This window comes from Aristolochia californica, unplaced genomic scaffold, assembly GCF_029961685.1.
Source record: "Aristolochia californica isolate CCGP_79_NKW_82.1479 unplaced genomic scaffold, dmAriCali1.0.hap1 SCAF_15, whole genome shotgun sequence".
Classification (NCBI taxonomy): domain Eukaryota; kingdom Viridiplantae; phylum Streptophyta; class Magnoliopsida; order Piperales; family Aristolochiaceae; genus Aristolochia; species Aristolochia californica.
The window spans coordinates 9,312,283-9,328,080 of NW_027181826.1; positions in this window are offsets into that span (position 1 = coordinate 9,312,283).

Consider the following 15,798-nt stretch of genomic DNA (forward strand, 5'->3'; position numbering starts at 1 on the left):
ACTAATGCTGAGTGAGATAATTCCAAAAACAATATGTGATTTTTAAGGATATTAAACTCTTTTAGTTTTTTAAAATAAGTTTTGCGTTCATCAGAAAGGGGGGGGGGGGGGGGGGGGGGGGGGGTTTAACTGAGTGTTGTCTCCTAAACCGAAAGTCATTTCTAACAAAAATTATAGCCGTTACACTATTTAATCGATCAAAACATTTACAATGATCTATGTATTTTTTGTCTGTGGGTTGTTTGGCTCTCGTAAATATCTCACCGCATGTTAACTTGAGAATTTAATTTTTTCTTCTCCTTGAAACTATTGTATCATTAGGTCATTTGCATCTTCAACATGTTTCAGGCATGCCTATCCAAATTTATAACATGTTAGGAGTAATTAGTAATCTCTTTCTTATAAAATTCCTCCAAGCTATTAGGCGTTGTACAAGTGGAATTTCCCAAACATTGATAACAAAACTTTATTGTTCATTTTTAGTGCGTGAAATAATTTTCTTCATTTACATTTATTATAGTTTTTTATTTTTTGCATACATAAACTCTAAATTTTTCATATCGTTGTGATCTATTTGCCTTATCTTTTTGTTTATGAGAAAAATGGGAGAGTGAAAACTCAAGTTTGGATTGTAAAAAAAATTGAACCTCAAAAATGGAAATTCAGAAATGCTTAGAGAGGTAATTCCAAAGCGTATCTGTAATTTTTAGTGCGTGAAATAATTTTCTTCACTTACATTCGTTATAGTTTTCATTTTTTTGAATACATATACTCTAAAATTTACATTTTTTTGTGTTCTATTTGCCTTATCTTTTTGTTTACGAGAAAATGAAAGAGTGAAAACACAAGTTTGGATTGTAAAAAAACTTGAACATCCAAAATGGAAATTCAGAAATGCTTAGAGAGATAATTCCAAAAAGTATCTGTGATTTTTAAGGATTGTAAACTCTTTTAGTTTTTTATATATAAGGTTTTGCAATCATCGGAAAGGGGGGAACGGTGCATTTTTAACTAAGTGTTGTTTCCCAAACCAAAAGTCATTTCTAACCAAAATTATAGCCGTTACACAATTAAATCGATCAAAACATTTTTGATGATCTATGATTGTTAGGTCCGCTTTTTGTGAATAGGCAAAAAGTGGGTAGTTTGGTTCTAGTAAATATCCCACCACCCATTAACTTGAGAATTTAATTTTTTCTACTTCTTGAAATTTTTGGATCATTAGGTCATTTGATTTTTCAACATGTTTCACGCATGCATATCCATATTTAAAACATGTTAGGATCAATTAGAAATCTCTTTCTGATAAAATTCCACCAAGCTATTAGGGATTGTGCTAGTGGAATGTCCCAAACAAGGATAAAGAAACTTTGGTGGTCATTTTTAATCTGTGAAATAATTTTCTTCACTTACATTTATTATAGTTTTCAATTTTTTGCATACATAAACTCTAAAATTTACATTTTGTTGTGATCTATTTGTCTTTTGTTTTTGTTTACAAACAAAATGGGAGAGTGAAAACTCAAGTTTAGATTTGAAAAAAAATTGAAACATTCAAAATGAAAAAGCACAAATGCTGAGAGAAATAATTCGAATTAGTATCAGTGATTTTTATGGGTTGTAAACTCTTTTTGTTTTTTATATGCTAGGTTTTACAATCATCGGACAACGGGGGCAAGGCATTTTTAACAGAGTGTTGACTCCCAAACCATTATTCATTTTTAACAAAAATTATAGCCGTTACACAGTATTAATCGATCAAAATATTTACGATGATCCATGATTGTTAGGTCCACTTTTTTTAAATAGGCAAAAACTGGGTTGTTTGGCTCTTGTAAATATCCCAAGTAACTTGTGAATTTAATTTTTTCTACTTGAAATTTTTTGATCATTACGTCATTTGCATCTTCAACATGTGTCAGGCTTGCATATCCATATTTAAAACTTGTTAGGACCGATTAGAAATCTCTTTCTTATAAAACTCCACCAAGCTATTAGGGGTTGTACTTGTGAAATTTCCCAAACATGGATTACAAAACTTTGGTGTTCATTTTTAGTGCGTGAAATAATTTTCTTCACATACATTTATAATAGTTTTCAATTTTTTACATACTTGAACTCTAAAATTTTCAATTTTTTGTGATCTATTTGCCCTATCTTTTTGTTTACGAGAATAAAGGGAGAGTAAAAACTCATGTTTGGATTTTAAAAAAATATTGAACATCCAAAATGGAAATGCACAAATATAGAGAGAGATAATTTCAAAAAGTATTAGTGATTTTTATGGATGTAAACTCTTTTAGTTTTTTATATATTAGGTCTTTCAATCTTGGGAAAAGGGGGACGAGGCATTTTCAACAGAGTGATGTGTCCTAAACACAAAGTCATTTCTAACAAAAATTATAGCCGTTACACAATCTAATTGATCAAAACATATACGATATGATGTACGATTGTTAGGTTCACTTTTTGTGAATGGGCAAAAAGAAGCTTGTTTGGCTCTGGTAAATATCCCACCGCACGTTAACTTGAGAATTTAATTTTTTCTACTCCTTGAAAATTTTGGATAATTAGGTTATTTGCATCTTCAACATCTTTCAGGCATGATTAACCATATTTAAAACATGTTAGGATCAATTATAAATCTCTTTCTTATAAAATTCCACCAAGCTATAAGGGGTTGTAATAGTGGAATTTTACAAACATGGATACCAAAACTTTGGTGTTCTTTTTTAGTGAGTGAAATAATTTTCTTCACTTAAATTTATTATAGTTTTCAATTTTTTTCTTACATCAATTCTAATATTTTCAATTTGTAGTGCTCTATTTGGCACATCTTTTACTTACGAGAAAAATGGGATAGTGAAAACTCATGTTTTGATTTAAAAATAATTTAACATCCAAAATGTAAATGAACAAATGCTGAGAGTGATAATTTGAAAAAGTGTCTGTGATTTTTAAGGATTATAATTTCTTTTAGTTTTTAATATATTAGGTTTTGCAATTATCCGAATACGGAGGAGGGGGGGGGGAGGCATTTTTAACAGAGTGTTTGACTTCCAAACCATTAGTCATTTCTGACAAAAATTATAGCCGTTACACATTATTAATCGATCCAAACATTTTTGATGATCCATGATTGTTAGGTCCGCTATTCGTAAATAGGCAAAAACTGGGTTGTTAGGCTTGGTAAATATCCCAACGCACGTTAACTTGAGAATTTAATTTTTTCTACTCCTTGAAATTTTGGATCATTAGGTCATTTGCATCTTCAACATGTTTCAAGCATGCATATCCAAATTTAAAATTTTTTAGGATCAATTAGAAATCTCTTTCTTATAAAATTTCTCCAAGCTATTAGGGGTTGTACTAGTGGAATTTCCCAAACAAGGATAAGAAAACTTTGATGTTCATTTTTAGTGCGTGAAATCAATTTCTTCACTTACATTTGTTAAAGTTTTCAATTTTTTCATACATAAACTCTAAAATTTTCATTTTGTTACAATCTATTTGCCTTATCTTATTATTTACGAGAAAAATGGGCGAGTAAAAACTCATGTTTGGATTTAAAAAAAAAATTGAACTTCCAAAATGGAAATGCACAATGATGAGAGAGATAATTCCAAAAAGTATCAGTGATTTTTATAGATTGTAAACTCTTTAAATTTTTTATATATTAGATTTTGCAATCTTCGGAAAAGGGGGGGCTAGGAATTTTCAACGGAGTGTTGTCTCCCAAAACAAAAGTCATTTCTAACAAAAATTATAGCCGTTACACAATTTAATTGTTCAAAATATTTACGATGATCTATCATTGTTAAGTCCGCTTTTTGTGAATAGGGAAAAAGTGGGTTCTTTTGCTCTGGTAAATATCCCACCGCACGTTAACTTGAGAATATAATTTTTTCTACTCCTTGAAATTTTTGGATCATTAGGTCATTTGCATCTTCAACATGTTTCAGACATGCATATCCATATTTAAAACATGTTAGGATTAATTAGAAATCATTTTCTTATAAAATACTAGTGAAATTTCCCAAATATGGATAACAAAACTTTGGTGTTCATTTTTAGTTCGTGAAATAATTTTCTTCACTTACATTTATTATCGTTTTCAATTTTTTGCAGACTTAAACTGCAAAATTTTCATTTTGTTGTGATCTATTTGCCATTTCTTTTTCTTTACGAGAAAAATGGGAGAGTGAAAACTCAAATTTGAATTTGAAAAAAAATTGAACACCTAAAATTGAAATGCACAACTGCTGAGAGAGATAATTACAAAAAGTATCTGTGATTTTTATGGATTGTAATCTCTTTTAGTTTTTTATATATTAGGTTTTGCAATCATCGGAAAAGGAGGGACGAGGCATTTTTAACTGAGTGTTGACTCCTAAACGATCAGTCATTTCTAAAAAAAATTATAGCCGTTAAACATCATTAATCGATCAAAACATTTACGATGATCTATGATTGTTAGGTCCGCTTTTTGTAAATAGGCAAAAACTAGGTTATTTGGCTCTAGTAAATATCCCACCGCACGTTAACTCTAGAATTTTATTTTTTCTACTCCTTGAAATTTTTGGATCATTAGGTCATTTGCATCTTCAACATGTTTCAGGCATGCATATCCATATTTATAACATGTTAGGATCGATTAGAAATCTCTTTATTATAAAATTCCACAAGCTATTTGGGGTTGTAATAGCGGAATTTCCCAAACAAGGATAACAAAACTTTAGTGTTCATTTTTAGTACATGAAATAATTTTCTTCACTTAAATTTATTATAGTTGTTAATTTTTTCATACATAAATTCTAAAATTTTCATTTTTTTTGCGATCTATTTGCCTTATCTTTTTGTTTACGAGAAAAATGGAAAACTTAAAAGTCATGTTTGGATTTGAAAAAAAATTGTACATCCAAAATGGAAATACACAAATGCTGAGAGTGATAATTCCCAAAAGTATCTATGATTTTTAAGGATTTTAAACACTTTTAGTTTTTAATATGTTAGGTTTTGCAATCCTCGGAAAAGGGGGAGTGAGGCATTTTTAACAGAATGTTGACTTCCAAACCATAAGTCATTTCTAACAATAATTATAGCCATTACAAAATATTAATTGATCAAAACATTTATGATGATCTATGACTATTAGGTCCGCTTTTTGTAAATAGGCAAAAACTGGGTTCTTTGGCTCTGGTAAATATCGCAACACACGTTAAGTTGAGAATTTAATTTTTTCTACTCCTTGAAATTTTTAGATCATTTGGTCATTTGCAACTTCAACATGTTTCAAGCATGCATATCCATATTTAAATTTTGTTAGGATCAATTAGAAATCTCTTTCTTATAAAATTCCACCAAGCAATAAGGGGTTGTACTAGTGGAATTTCCCAAACATGGATAACAAAACTTTGGTGTTCATTTTCAATGCATGAAATAATTTTCTTCACTTACATTTATTATAGTTTTGAATTTTTTGCATACATAAACTCTAAAATTCTCACTTTGTTGTGATCTATTTGGCTTATCTTTTTGTTTATGAAAAAAATGGGAGAGTAAAAACTCATGTTTTGATTTTAAAAAAGTATTGAACATCCAAAATGGAAATGCTCAAATGCTGAGAGAGATAACTTAAAAAAGTATCAGTAATTTTTATGGATTGTAACCCCTTTTAGTTTTTTATATATTAGGTTTTCCAATCTTCTAAAATGGGAGGCGAGGCATTTTCAATTGAGTGTTGACTCCCAAACCATTAGTCATTTCTAAAAAAAATTAAAGCCGTTACACATCATTAATCATTCAAAACATTTATGATGATGTATGATTGTTAGGTCCGCTTTTGTAAAAAGGCAAAAATTTGGTTGTTTGGCTCTGGTAAATATCCCACCGCACGTTAACTTGAGAATTTAATTTTTTCTACTCGAAATTTTTTGATCAGTTAGGTCATTTGCATCTGTAACATGTTTCAAGCATGTATATCCAAATTTAAAACATGTTAGGATCAATTATAAATCTCTATCTTATAAAATTCCACCAATTTATTAGGGGTTGTAATAGTCGAACTTCCCAAACATGGATAACAAAAGTTTGGTGTTCATTTTTAGTGCATGAAATAATTTTCTTCACTTAAATTTATTATATTTTTTAAGCTTTGCATACATAAATTCTAAAATTTTCATTTTGTTGTGATCTATTTACCTTGTCTTTTTTATTACGAGAAAAATGGGATAGTGAGAACTCATGTTTGGATTTGAAAAAAAATTAAACATCAAAAATGGAAATGCACAAATGCTGAGAGTGATAATTCCAAAAATTATTTATGATTTTTAAGGATTGTAAACTCTTTAGTTTTTAATAAATTAGATTTTGCAATCCTCGGAAAAGGGGGGGCTAGGCATTTTTAACAGTGTTGACTCCCAAACTATAAGTCATTTCTAACTACAATTATAGCCGTTATAGATTATTAATCGATCAAAACATTTACGATGATCTATGACTGTTAGGTCCACTTTTCGTAAATAGGCTAAAACTGCGTTCTTAGGCTTTGGTAAAAATCCCAACGCATGTTAACTTGAGAATTTAATTTGTTCTACTCCTTGAAATTTTTGGATCATTAGGTCATTTGCATCTTCAAAATGTTTCTAGCATGCATATCCATATTTAAATTTTGTTATGATCAATTAGAAATCTCTTTCGTATAAAATTTTACCAAGCAATTAGGGGTTGTACTAGTGGAATTTCCCAAACATGGAGAACAAAACTTTGGTGTTCATTTTTAATGCATGAAATATTTTTTTTCACTTACATTTATTATAGTTTTCAATTTTTTGCATACTTAAACTCTAAAATTGTCATTTTGTTGTGATCTATTTCTCTTATCTTTTTGTTTATGAGAAAAATGGGAGAGTAAAAACTCATGTTTGGATTTTAAAAAAAAATTGAACATCCAAAATCAAAATGCACAAATGCTGAGAGAGATAATTCTAAAAACTATCAATGATTTTTATGGATTTTAAACTCTTTTAGTTTTTTATATATTAGGTTTTGCAATTTTGGAAAAGGGGGGCAAGGTATTTTCAACTGAGTGTTGTCTCCCAAGCCAAAAGTCATTTCTAACAAAAATTATGGCCATTACACAACTAAATTGATCCAAACATTTACGATGATCTATGATTGTTAGGTCTGAGTTTTGTGAAGAGGCAAAATGTGGGTTGTTTTGTTCTAGTAAATATCCGTCCGCAAGTTAACTTGAGAATATAATTTTTTCTTCTCCTTGAAATTTTGGGATCATTTGGTCATTTGCATCTTCAACAAGTTTCAGTCATGCATAAACATGTTAGGATCAATTAGAAATCTCTTTCTTATAAAATTCCACCAAGCTATTAGGGGTTGTAGCAGTGGAATTTCCCAAACATGGATAACAAAACTTTGGTATTCATTTTTAGTGCGTGAAATAATTTTCTTGACTTACATTTATTATAGTTTTAACCTTTTTCAGACATAAACTCTATAATTTTCATTTTGTTCTGATCTATTTGCCTTATCTTTTTGTTTACAAGAAAAATGGGAGAGTGAAAGTCATGTTTGGATTTGAAAAAAAATTGAACATCCAAAATGGAAATGCACAAATGCTGAGAGAGATAATTACCAAATGTATCTGAGATTTTTAAGGATTGTAAACACTTTTAGTTCTTTATATATTAGGTTTTGCAATCTTCGGAAAACAAGGGGTGAGGCTTTTTTAACTAAGTGTTGACTCCCAAACCATCAGTCATTTCTTACAAAAATTATGGCCGTTACACATCATTAATTGATCAAAAAATTTACGATGATGTATGATTGTTAGGTCCGCTTTTTGTCAAAACACAAAAATTGGGTTGTTTCGCACTCGTAAATATCCCACCGCACGTTAACTTGAGAATTTAGTTTTTTCTACTCCTTGAAATTTTTGGATCATTAGGTCATTTGCGTCTTTAACATGTTTCAGGCATGCATATCCATATTTAAAACATGTTAGGATCAATTAGAAATCTCTTTCTTATAAAATTCCACCAAGCTATTAGAGATTGTAAAAGAGGAATTTCACAAACATGGATAACAAAACTTTGGTGTTCATTTTTAGTACGTGAAGTAATTTTCTTCACTTAAATTTATTATAATTTTCAATTTTTTCATACATAAATTCTAAAATTTTCATTTTGTTGTGATCTATTTGCCTTATCTTTTTTATTACGAGAAAAATGGTATAGTGAAAACTCATGTTTGGATTAGAAAAAATATTGAACATCCAAAATGGAAATGCACAAATGCAGAGAGTGATCATTCCAAAAAGCATCTATGATTTTTAAGGATTGAAAACTCTTTTAGTTTATAATATATTAGGTTTTGCAATCATCAAAAAAGGTGAGGTGAGGCATTTTTAACAAAGTGTTGACTCCTAAACCATAATTCATTTCTAACAAACATTATAGCCGTAACACATTATTAATTGATCAAAACCTTTACGATGATCTATGATTATTATGTCCGCTTTTTGTAAATAGGCAAAAACTGGGTTGTTAGGCTTTGGTAAATATCCCAATGCTCGTTAACTTGAGAATTTAATTTTTTTCTACTCCTTGAAATTTTTGAATCATTAGGTCATTTGCATCTTCAACATGTTTTAGGCATGCATATCCATATTTAAAACAAGTTAGGATCAATTAGAAATATCTTTCTTATTAAATTCCACCAAACTATTAGGGGTTTTAATAGTGGAATTTCCCAAACATGGATAACAAAATTTTGGTGTTCATTTTTAGTGCGTGAAATAATTTTCTTCACTTAAATTTATTATAGTTTTCAATTTTTGCATACATAAATTCAAAAAAATTCATTTTGTTGTGATCTATTTGCCTTTTCTTTTTTTTACGAGAAAAATGGGAGAGTGAAATTTTCATTTTGTGGTGATCTATTTGCCATATCTATTTGTTTACGTGAAAAATGGGAGAGTGAAAACTCAAATTTGGATTTGAAAAAAATTGAACATCCAAAATGGAAATGCACAAATGCTGAGAGAGATAATTACAAAAAATATATGAGATTTTTAAGCATTGTAAACACTTTTAGTTTTTTATATATTAGGTTTTGAAATCATCGAAAAAGGGGGGGCGAGGCATTTTCAACTGAGTGTTGACTCCCAAACCATCAGTCATTTCTAACAAAAATTATAGCCATTACACATAATTAATCGATCAAAACATTTACGATGTTGTATGATTGTTAGGTCCACTTTTTTAAAAAGGCAAAAATTGGGTTGTTTGGCTCTGGTAAATATCCCACAACTCGTTAACTTGTGAATTTAATTTTTTCTACTTCTTGAAATTTTTGGATCATTAGGTCATTTGCATCTTCAACATGTTTTAGGCATGCATATCCATGTTTAAAACATGTAAGGATCAATTAAAAATTTCTTTTCTTATAAAATTCAACCAAGCTATTAGGTGTTGTAATAGTGGAATTGCCCAAACATGGATAATAAAACTTTGGTGTTCCTTTTTAGTGCGTGAAATAATTTTTTTCACTTCAATTTATTATTGTTTTCAAGTTTTTGCATACATAAATTCTAAAATTTTCATTTTGTTGTGATCTATTTGCCTTATCTTTTTTATTACGTGGAAAAGGGGAGAGTAAAAACGCATGTTATGATTTTAAAAAAAATTGAGCATCCAAAATGGAAATGCACAAATGTTGAGAGCGATAATTCCAAAAAGTATCAGTGATTTTTAAGGATTGTAAACTCTTTTAGTTTTGTATATATTAGGTTTTGTAATCTTCGAAAAAGGGGGGGCGGGGGGGTTGGTGGAGGGGAAGCAATTCTTAACAGAGTGTTGACTCCCAAACCATAAGTCATTTCTAACTAAAATTATAGCCCTTACACATTACTTATCGATCAAAACATTTACGATGATCTATGATTTTTAGGTCCGCTTTTTGTGAATAGGCGAAAAGTGGGTTGTTTGGCTCTGGTAAATATCCCAACGCACGTTAACTTGAGATTTCAATTTTTTCTACTCGAAATTTTTGGATCATTAGGTCATTTGCATCTTCAACATGTTTCAAGCATGTATATCCATATTTAAAACTTGTTAGGATCAATTAGAAATCTCTTTCTTATAAAATTCCACCAAGCTATTAGGGGTTGTACTAGTGGAATTTCCCAAACATGGATAACAAGTGTTCATTTTTAGTGCGTGAAAATAATTTTCTGCACTTACATTTGTTATAGTTTAAAAGTTTTTGCATACATAAATTCTAAAATTTTCATTTTGTTGTGATCTATTTGCTTTATCTTTTTTATTACATGAAAAAGGGGAGAGTAAAAACACATGTTAGGATTTTAAAAAAAATTGAGCACCCAAAATGGGAATGCACAAATGCAGAGAGTGATAATTCCAAAAAGTATCAGTGATTTTTAAGGATTGTAAACTCTTTTAGTTTTGTATATATTAGGTTTTGTAATCTTTGGAAAAGGGGGGGGTGGGGGGTGAGGCATTCTTAACAGAGTGTTGACTCCCAAACCATAAGTCATTTCTAACTAAAATTATAGCCCTTACACATTACTAATCGATCAAAACATTTACGATGATCTATGATTTTTAGGTCCGCGTTTTGTAAATAGGCAAAAATTGGGTTGTTGAGCTCTGGTAAATATCCCAACACACGTTAACTTGAGAAATTAATTTTTTCTACTCCTTGAAATTATTGGATCATTAGGTCATTTGCATCTTGAACATGTTTCAGGCATGCATATCCATATTTAAAACTTGTTTGGATCAATTTGAAAACTCTTTCATATAAAATTCCACCAAGTTATTAGGGGTTGTACTAGTGGAATCTCCCAAACATGGATAACAAAACTTTTGTGTTCATTTTTAGTACGTGAAATAATTTTCTTCACTTACATTTATTATAGTTTTCAATTTGCATACATAAACTCTAAAATTTTCATTTTGTTGAGATCTATTTTCCTTATCGTTTTGTTTACGAGAAAAATGGGAGAGTGAAAACTCATGTTTGGATTTAAAAAAAAAAAATTGAACATCCAAAATGGAAATGCACAAATGCTGAGAGAGATAATTCGAAAAAGTTTTAGTGATTTTTATGGACTGTAAACTCTTTTAGTTTTTTATATATTAGGTTTTGCAATCTTCGGAAAAGGGGAGGCAAGGCATTTTCAACTGAGTGTTGTCTCCAAAACCAAAGGCCATTTTTAATCAAAATTATAGCAGTTACACAATTTAATTGATCAAAGCATTTACAATGATCTATGATTGTTAGGTCTTCTTTTTGTGAATAGGCAAAAAGTTGGTTGTTTGACTTAGGTAAATATCCCACCGCACGTTAACTTGAGAATTTAATTTTTTCTATTGCTTGAAATTTTTGGATCATTAGGTCATTTGCATCTTCAACATGTTTCAGGCATACATATCCATATTGAAAACATGTTAGGATCAATTACAATTCTCTTTCTTATAAAATTCCACCAAGCTATTAGGTGTTGTACTAGTGGAATTTCACAAACATGGTTAACAAAACTCTGGTGTTAATTTTTTGTGCGTGAAATAATTTTCTTCAATTAAATTTATTATTTTTTAAAAAAAATTCTTACATAAACTCTTTAATTTACATTTTTTTGTGATCTATTTGCCTTATCTTTTTGTTTACGAGAAAAATGGCAGAGTGAAAACTCAAGTTTGGATTGTAAAAAAAATTGAACAACCAAAATAGAAATGCACAAATGCTGAGAGCGATAATTCCAAAAAGTATTAGTGATTTTTAAGGATTGTAAACTCTTTTAGTTTTTAATATATTAGGTTATGCAATCATTAGAAAAAGGGGGGGAGAGGCATTTTTAATAGAGTGTTGACTCCAAAACCATAAGTCATATCCAACAAAAATTATAGCCGTTACACATTATTAATCGATCAAAACATTTATGATGATCTATGATTTTTAGGTCCGCTTTTTGTGAATAGGCGAAAAGTGGGTAGTTTGGCTCTAGTAAATATCCCACCGCACGTTAACTTGAGAATTTAATTTTTTCTAATCCTTGAAATTTTTTTATTATTAGGTGATTTGCATCTTCAACATGTTTCAGGCATGCATATCCCTATTTAAAATTTGTTAGGATCAATTAGAAATCTCTTTATTATAAAATTCCACCAAGCTATTAGGGATTGTACTAGTGGAATTTCCCAAACATGAATAACAAAAATTTGGAGTTCATTTTTAGTGCATGAAATAATTTTCTTCACTTACATTTGTTGAAGTTTTAAATTTTTTGCATACATAAATTCTAAAATTTTCATTTTGTTGAGATCTATCAGCCTTATCTTTTTGTTTACGAGAAAAATGGAATAGTGAAAACTCATGTTTGGATTTGAAAAAAAATGGAACATCCAAAATGGAAATGGACAAATGCTGAGAGTGATCATTCCAAAAAGTATCTGTAATTTTTAAGGATTGTAAACTCTTTTAGTTTTTAATATATTAGGTTCTACAATCATTAGAAAAGGGGGGGTGAGGCATTTTTAACAGAGTGTTGACTCCCAAACCATAAGTCATATCTAACAAAAATTATAGCCGTTACACATTATTAATCGATCAAAATATTTACGATGATCTATGATTGTTTGGTCCACTTTTAGTAAATACGAAAAAATTGGGTTGTTAGGCTCTGGGAAATATCCAAACGCACATTAACTCAGAATTTAATTTTTTCTACTCCTTGAAATTTTTGGATCATTAGGTCATTTGCATCTTCATCATGTTTCAGGCATGTATATCCATATTTAAAACTTGTTAGGATCAATTAGAAATATTTTTCTTATAAAATTCCACCAAGGTATTAGGGGTTGTACTAGTGGAATTTCCCAAACATGGATAACAAAACTTTTGTGCTCATTTTTAGTACGTGAAATAATTTTTTTCACTTACATTTATTATAGTTTTCACTTTTGTATTGATCTATTTGCCTTATCGTTTTGTTTACGATAAAAAGAGGAGAGTAAAAACTCATGTTTGGACTTTTAAAAAAAATATAACATCTAAAAAGGAAATGCACAAATCCCGAGAGAAATAATTCCAAAAAGTATTTGTATTTTTTATGGACTGTAAACTCTTTTAGTTTTTTATATATTAGGTTTTGCAATCATCGGAAAAGGGGAGGTGAGTCATTTTCATCTAAGTGTTGTCTCCAAAACCAAAAGTCATTTCTAACCAAAATTATAGCCGTTACACAATTTAATTGAATAAAGCATTACGATGATCTATGATTGTTAGGTCCACTTTTTGTGAATAGGAAACCAGTGGGTTGTTTGGCTCAGGTATATATCCCACCACACGTTAACTTGAGAATTTAATTTGTTCTACTGCTTAAAATTTTTGGATCATTAGGTCATTTGCATCTTCAACATGTTTCAGGCATGCATATCCATATTTAGAACTTGTTAGGATCAACTAGAATTCTCTTTCTTATAAAATTACACCAAGCTATTAGGGGTTGTACTAGTGGAATTTCAAAAACATGGATAACATCCAAAATGAAAATGCACAAATGCTGAGAGAGATAGTTCCAAAAAGTATCTGTGATTTTTAAGGAATGTAAACTCTTTCAACATTTTATATATTAGGTTTTGCAATCATCGAAAAAAGGGTGGGGGGGGGGGGTATTTTTATCTAAGTGTTGTCTCCCAACCAAAAGTCATTTCTAACAAAAATTATAGTCGTTACATAATTTAATCGATCAAAACATTTACGATGATCTATAATTTTTGGGTCCTCTTTTTGTAAATAGGCACAAAGTGGGTTGATTGGCACTATTAAATATCCCACCGCAAGTTAACTTGAGAATTTAATTTTTTCTTCTCCTTGAAATTTTTGGATCATTAGGTCATTTGCATCTTCAACATGTTTCAGGCATGCATATCTATATTTAAAACATGTTAGGATCAATTAAAAATATCTTTCTTATAAAATTCCACCAGGCAATTGGGGGTTGTACTAGTTGAATTTCCTAAACAAGGATAACAAAACTTTGGTGTTCATTTTTAGTGCGTGAAATAATTTTCTTCACTTACATTTATTATTGTTTTTAATTTTTTCCATACATAAACTCTAAAATTTTCATTTGGTTGTGATCTATTTCCCTTATCATTTTTTTTACGAGAAAAATGGGAGAGTGAAAACTGAAGTTTGGATTTGAAAAAAAATTGAACATCTATTATTTTTAAGGATTGTAAACTCTTTTAGTGTTTTATATATTAGGTTTTGCAATCTTCGGAAACGGGGAGGCGAGATATTTTTATCTGAGTGTTGTCTCCCCACTAAAAGTCATTTCTCACAAAAATTATAGTCGCTACACAATTTAATCGATGAAAACATTTACAATGATCTATGATTGTTAGGTCCGCTTTTTGTAAATAGGCAAAAAGTGGGTTGTTTGGCTCCAATAAATATCCCACAACACGTTAACATGAGAATTTAATTTTTTTCTACTTCTTGAACATGCATATCCATATTTAAAACATGTTAGGATCAATTAGAAATCACTTTCTTATAAAATTCCACCAAGCTATTAGGGGTTGTACTAGTCGAAGTTCCAAAACAGGGATAACAAAACTTTTGTGTTCAGTTTTAGTGCATGAAATAATTTTCTTCACTTACATTTATTATAGTTTTCAATTTTTTGCGAACATAAACTCTAAAATTTTAATTTGGTTGTGATCTATTTGCCTTATCATTTTGTTTACGAGAAAAATGGGAGAGTAAAAACTCAAGTTTGGATTTTAAAAAAAATTGAACATCCAAAATGCAAATGCAGTAATTCTGAGAGTGATAATTCCAAAAACAATTTGTTATTTTTAAGGATTGTAAACTCTTTTAGCTTTTTATATATTAGGTTTTCCAATCATTGAAAAAGGGGGGCGAGGCATTTTTAACTGAGTGTTGACTCACAGACCATCGGTTATTTCTAACAAAAAATATAGCCGTTACACAACATTAATCGATCAAAACATTTACGATGATGTATGATTGTTAGGTCCATTTTTATGTAAAAAGGCAAAAACTGGGTTGTTTGGCTCAGGTAAATATCCCACCGCAGGTTAACTTTGGGAATTTAATTTTTTCTATTCCTTGAAATTTTTGGATCATTAGGTCATTTGCATCTTCAACATGTTTCAGGCATGCATATCCATATATAAAACATGTTAGGATCAATTAGAAATCTCTTTCTTATAAAATTTCACCAAGCTATTAGGGGTTGCACTAGTGGAATTTCTCAAACATGCATAACAAAACTTTGGTGTTCATTTTTAGTGCATGAAATAATTTTCTTGACAAACTTTTTTTACAGTTTTCAATTTTTTGCATTTATAAATTTATAAATTTTCATTTTTTTTGTGATCTGTTTGCCTTTATCTTTTTGTTTACTAGAAAAATGGGAGAGTGAAAACTCAAGTTTGGATTTGAAAAAAAATTGAACATCCAAAATAGAAATGCACTAATGCTGAGAGAGATAATTCATAAAAGAATCTGTTATTTTTAAGGATTGTAAACTCTTTTAGTTTTTTATATATTAGTTTTTGCAATCTTCAAAAAAGGGGGGCGGGGCATTTTCAATTGAGTGTTGTCTTCCGAACCAAATGTCATTTCTAACCAAAATTATAGCCGTTACACAATTTAATTGATCAAAGCATTTATGATGATTTATGATTGTTAGATCCACTTTTGTTGAATTGGCAAAAAATGGGT